We start from the raw sequence: 6,042 nt of genomic DNA, 5'->3' as shown, positions 1-6,042 counted from the left end.
TAAAGTAAGATAAGTTTGTTTCCCAGAAGTACATCGGAAGTACTCGTCGCCATTTATAAAAACGAAATTACTTACATATAACCTTGAACGAACAGAACTATTCATAATTCGTGTAGCGCCGGATTTTATTGCCATTAGATAAATAAAACGTGGCTTGTTAGCGATCGTGAAAATAAATAAAGGAAACTGATACGTATGCAAATAAATTAAAGCTAAATTGGTCACCTTTTCATTTTTATTCATTTTTTTATTCCACTACGGATTCTTTTGGAGAGCGACCTGTGTGTGTGTGTGTGTGTGTGTGTGTGTGTGTGTGTGTGTAGTTGTATCTGTCTGCTATTTTTCCATCAACTATTTTTTCTTCCTTGGTTTGTTTCCCTGACACACAAAATAAAAACAACAGCTATCAATTAAACACCACAGAAAAAACCCGTATCCTACACTAGAAAAGGAAAGCACTGCAAGTTAATATTTCACCCCTTGCCCTTCAGTCCACAACCAAGACCTCACTTCATAAACTATTCACCTCACAATACACGTTTTTACTTCCATTTTTCCCAGCTTTACTTTTCATCCTCCCGCTCATCTCCCTCGCGCTCCAAAGCAATAAAGTCTGATATTAAAATTCTCATGCTTCTTATGCCCCTCCTTCACCTCGTTACCTTCCTGCAGTTAGCTCTTCCCTCCTCCACGCACCGCCACTGCACCTGATACTCATTATGGTTCACCTGTCCTTTGTATCCTCCGTGAACCAGAATAGTCACTTCGTTATTGGCATAGTCACTCCTTCGTTATTGGCAAACTCCACAACTCTCTCAATTTCTTCTGGTTATATTTCACTTTCCTCTCGCGACTCATGACCTCTCTAAAGGGCAAGAAGTATTAGATCCTCTTTACAACTTTGGTTTTAATGACTAAGAGTCTCATGCGACCTTTTTGGAGAGAGACTTTGTTGCTTCTGACTTCCCTTTGCTTTCTCTTGCTTTCCTTTTTGGCGTAAGCGTGTGAAATGAAGCGGTAAGGAAATGCTAATAGTGTTTTCATGACTAGCGCTGCGTGGAGTGTTTATCCCAAGTGTTTAGAATAAGAGGAATAACTGTATTTATTCAAAGTGGTAATTCCTGTTTGTAAGAGGGAAAAATTAGATTATGAAATGCGCTCTTATTTTGACCTCACTGCTACAGAGGAAAGACTGCATCCAACGTAGCTCTGTATCAAGTTATAAAAACCTGAAGTCAAGTATTTAGAATTTAAAGCGTCTTCTTCGTAATAACAGCATTTCTTCTTCCTCTTCTCCTCTTTTTCTTACCCGCCTCTCCCTTTCTTCTTGATAAACAAAAGCACAGAGAAATGAAGAAAGTTGGCAGTCATTTTTCTTACTTAGTGAATGATTGCATAAAGCGAGAGAGAGAGAGAGAGAGAGAGAGAGAGAGAGAGAGGATAATTTTTTGTCTGGTTATCTCTCTCTCTCTCTCTCTCTCTCTCTCTCTCTCTCTCTCTCTCTCTCTCTCTCTCTCTCTCTCTCTCTCTCTCTCTCTCTCAACGAGCTAACTGGCCGAAACTTTATGCGAATCAGCCAAAATAAAAGAACCTCCCTCTGCATATCCACGCGACACAACACACAATTCAAGTCACTTCAAACGTCTTGGACCAAAAAAGGACAACACCAACTAGAGAAATTACGTATGCAGGGAAACAACTTGAGTGATGAAGAAAAGGTTGGTAATGAGGGAGGAAGTAAGAGAAGGGAGAGAGAGCGAACAGGGGCAAAAATAAAACGAAAGAGGAGGGAAGGAAGGGAAAGAGAGGGAAGGAGAATGAGAAAAACACGGAATGAGAGAGGAGTGGTGATGGAGAGGAAAGCAAAAAACAAAAAACAAGAAAAAAAAACAAGAAGGTAAAAGAATTATTTGCCAAGGTCACAAGTTAACAATCTCTCTCTCTCTCTCTCTCTCTCTCTCTCTCTCTCTCTCTCTCTCTCTCTCTCTCTCTCTCTCTCTCTCTCTCTCTCTTTCTGTATTAAGCATACGAATACTTATGAAATCACTGGAGTATTATATATAGTATGTTCTAAATTAACCCTTTCATCTATAAATAATGCTGATTCAAACAAGAGGTGGATAAAAAGTTGGAAAATGAATCGGGGAAATGCAACAAAAATTAAACAGAGAACAATTAATGACCATCCCATCGTTAAGTAACACGCACTAAGAGGTCACTAATTAACTAACCTAATTTCCTTCCCACTCAAGAAAGGCCGACATTTTAAGACAATTAATTAACATCTGAGATATTTTTCGAAGTCGTAGGTCTCTGGAATGGAACGACTGATTCTCTTAACGAGCCTAACAGCCTAACAACGTACTCCACTAATGATGTTACAGAAGTACTTTAAAGTATCAGTTTTCCTATTTCTCAAACTTTCAAGCCAAGAATTTTATAAGAGTGCATTAGTTTTCAGATAACGAGCAAAAATAATGAAGGTAGCGGGAAAAGAGTGCCATCCCGTCTCTCTTGGCGACAGTGTAAACAGACAGTGCCGGGTTACGGAGGCTCGCGTTACTCTGATGAATGAAAGGTGATGAATAAAAGGTATCTTCTTGTAATGAATAGAAACGTGGCTGTAGGTTCAAAACTGCTTCCTGGCTTTTCATTTACTTCTTCTTAAGTTACCCATTCAATACTGTCCCCCCCTCTCTCTCTCTCTCTCTCTCTCTCTCTCTCTCTCTCTCTCTCTCTCTCTCTCTCTCTCTCTACAACCTATATTCCACCGTTTCCTCAGTCTCCCATTCAACACAACTGTTTTCTCTCCTACTAACTCCACTTCTCCAATCCGTTTTCTTTACAGCTCCCATCGCCAGCTTATATAACATTGCGCCCCTCTCCCCGTTTTCTGTTGCGTTAATAGGGGTACCTTCACTAAGAGCACGCTACTGAAACCTAAGTACACTAAAAGACAACACTGGTAAACAAAGAAGCCCTTTTCTCCTTTAAAAATTTTTACCTTCACTTTTGTAGTGGGAAAAAATAGCGAGCTTACAATCTCTTCAGCTCAAACTCTTCCTACGCCCTTATCCTCTCTCTCTCTCTCTCTCTCTCTCTCTCTCTCTCTCTCTCTCTCTCTCTCTCTCTCTCTCTCTCTCATAAGAACATAAGAACATAAGAAATAATGGAAGCTGCAAGAAGCGACCAGGCTTACACGTGGCAGTCCCTGTATGAAACACACCTACTTATTTCCATCTGCTATCCCCATCCATAAACTTGTCTAATCTTCTCTTAAAGCTCTCTTAAGTGTCCTAGCACTAACTACATGATTACTGAGTCCGTTCCACTCATCTACCACTCTCTCTCTCTCTCTCTCTCTCTCTCTCTCTCTCTCTCTCTCTCTCTCTCTCTCTCTCTCTCCTCGTATTGACGTAGTGATATGTTACCTCAGCTCCATCTGTTTGTCCCCGCTCGCTACTGAGACACCCAGAAAACGACGATAAATGACGACTATTTGACCCAAGGAAAACTTTCTCTTCTTTCATTTCCTCAACGTTGCAACCCAAGAAGACCGCAGTTTCGTTTCCTCAGCTTTCGTAGACGCTAACCCCAAGAGAGAGAGAGAGAGAGAGAGAGAGAGAGAGAGAGAGAGAGAGAGAGTCAATCAGAGGGGTTGATGTTGACTTGGCTGCTTCTCCAATTGTGGTAGCGAGCCTCTGGGAACCCTGACAAACACTCTCTCTCTCTCTCTCTCTCTCTCTCTCTCTCTCTCTCTCTCTCTCTCTCTCTGTCTATGGTATACTGATGTCTCTTATTTCCTTCCTTCCTTCCTTCCTTCCTTTCTTCCCTCCTTCCCTCCTTCCCTCGGCACTTCTACCTTTCCTTTCCCATCAGCCTGTCTTCTCATCTTTCCCTTCCTTCTCCAGCGCCTCGTTCCTCTCTCTCTCTCTCTCTCTCTCTCTCCTTCCCTTCTTTGCTAAATCATCTTCCTCCACACGCCGAGTGCAAACAGAGACGGTCTTTACCCCGCAGTTTCCTCATTTGCACACTGAAATCACAAAACCTGTTACTCACGCTGACAAAAGAAGAAGAAAAAAAAAAATGAAAATTGAAAAATCATTATCACCGGTGCCAGGACGGTGCAGGGACGAGCGAGAGTTTAATTACCACTTTGCTATTTTTTAATCCAAAAGTTGGTGCTTCTCAGGTGTGCGGCAGGTGAGGTGATGAGGCGCCTGTCTCGCCTTGCCGTCTCAAGGCTTCGCTGTTTCGGTTCAGTTACAGGAAGTAGCAACAGCAGTATACAGCGACAGAACACAGAATACAGAAACAATACAGAAGCAACAGCAGCAGTGACGATTCAGAAGCGGTAGAATACAGCGAAAGATACAGAAGCGGCAGGTGAATACATCGTGTAATTTAAATCTTCAAATGCCCGCGGGCATATTCTCTTTGATTTAAGTAGTTAAGTTATACAGAAATATAAGTGCTGTATTATTAACAGTGAAAGAGCAAATGCAAGTTAAGATTTCAAGAGCTAAGAGCGAAATGAACAAACCGTGTAATCTAAGTCTTCAAATTCCTCCAGGTATATTTTCATCATCATTAAAATAGTCCATAAACAACGTGTCATGTTATGGCGGTCAAAGAGGTAATAGCCTTTCACGTCCCCCACATGAGCCATCAAGGGAAGGATTAAGAGTATGGTAAAGCCTCCCAGAAATGTTTGGTCCCCGTCACGCTGCCAGATGGAAAACTTTATACACTTACCCGCAAACTCATGAATAGTAAGATGGTGGTGACGCCACTGCCGACGCCGCTTAAATGGAAATGGAAGATGAGGTGATAAACTATTTTGTTCTTTCCCTTTTTCAAAAAATATCCCCCAAACGCGTCAAGTTTCCCGTAAGATGGCGAGCGAATAACACGCCTTCCTTTGTTAAGCTCGAGGAGAGAAATATACAAAGCATAAGGTTACAAGAAAGGATCCCACTGACTCCCTCCACCTCTTCCTTCCCTCGTTGGTAGGGTATTCTTGTTTGCCACGCCTCCCACAGAACCTGGACCCAATTATGCGAATTAATTAACGTGCTAAGTGTTTGTAAGAGGTCCCGCAGACCATAAAGAAGGTAAGGAAGATCAGAACCAGATTTCTAGCCTGGAAAAAAAAGCTCAAAAAAGTACCTATTTTTTTTCTCGCACGATCCTCACGTAGGAAAAATATCTAAAAATAGCTCAGATTTTCCTACTTCATTTTTTGCAAGTAGGAATCTTGAAGCAAATATCATCCTTAGAGATGACACAGGTCTCGCGGTTCTCAGGGATTCGTTTGAAGAGTCACCACAACTGTTTCGAACGAGTGAAGCGAGACACTCAGCCAGTCAGCCACGTTAGGTACCCCTCCCGAATACAGTCAGTAGTTTATACATTATACAACACTTCATATTACACTAGAACGCACCAAACAAAAAATGCATCTTATCAACACCAGAATTCCCTCTTAATCTTCCAATTACCTAATCAATTGATGCACAAAAGTCACAAAAATTGGAGTACCACTAAACATTACTTACTGTGCTGTGTCTTTCCTGAGTCCTCATCACCAGTCTTTCTTGACCATCATGCTACTAAACCCAAAAGATCCAATCAAGATCACAAAGGAAGTCACTCCCTCCCTCACATCCACAACACTGAAGCCACGTTTGGACTCACTCAGCCTTCAAGGATAATCAGCACGTGGTATCTCAAGGTTTTCTTTGATGTGATTGGCTGATTGAAACCTTGTACCTTCCTCTACCAAATCAACGTTCAGAGATTCCTTTGGCCAACCATTGATGCTGTGGGATACGACATACTTGCTTTCTTATATAATGTTCTAGTCAATGGATATTTAGCGTGTCTAATTACAAAAGTCAGTGGGAAATTTATTTTAAGGAGAAAAGGCATTATTTATTTACTGGTGTTATGTTCTAGTTTGCGTAAGATTAAATAGTATGCTCTTAGTGAGGGTACCCCTATTAACGCAACGAAAACGGGGAGAGGGGTGCATTGTTGGCG

The 6,042-nt window shown here is 41.5% G+C and overlaps 1 protein-coding gene across 3 annotated transcripts in view; it reads right to left on the bottom strand.

The window, feature by feature from the left end:
- Nucleotides 1-5,711, bottom strand: part of LOC135089008 (para-nitrobenzyl esterase-like) — a 54,640-nt gene extending 48,929 nt beyond the window's left edge. For 2 of the 3 annotated variants that reach the window (XM_063984127.1, XM_063984131.1), the window contains exon 1: nt 5,559-5,711. The gene's annotated coding sequence lies outside the window, so the exon portion shown is untranslated. The remainder of the gene's footprint in view (nt 1-5,558) is intronic. The other variant, XM_063984130.1, reaches the window with a different exon arrangement.
- Nucleotides 5,712-6,042: the final 331 nt, after the last annotated feature.

The sequence above is a fragment of the Scylla paramamosain genome, chromosome 32 (assembly GCF_035594125.1).
Source record: "Scylla paramamosain isolate STU-SP2022 chromosome 32, ASM3559412v1, whole genome shotgun sequence".
Classification (NCBI taxonomy): Eukaryota; Metazoa; Arthropoda; class Malacostraca; order Decapoda; family Portunidae; genus Scylla; species Scylla paramamosain.
This window is presented reverse-complemented; position numbering and strand designations above follow the sequence as displayed.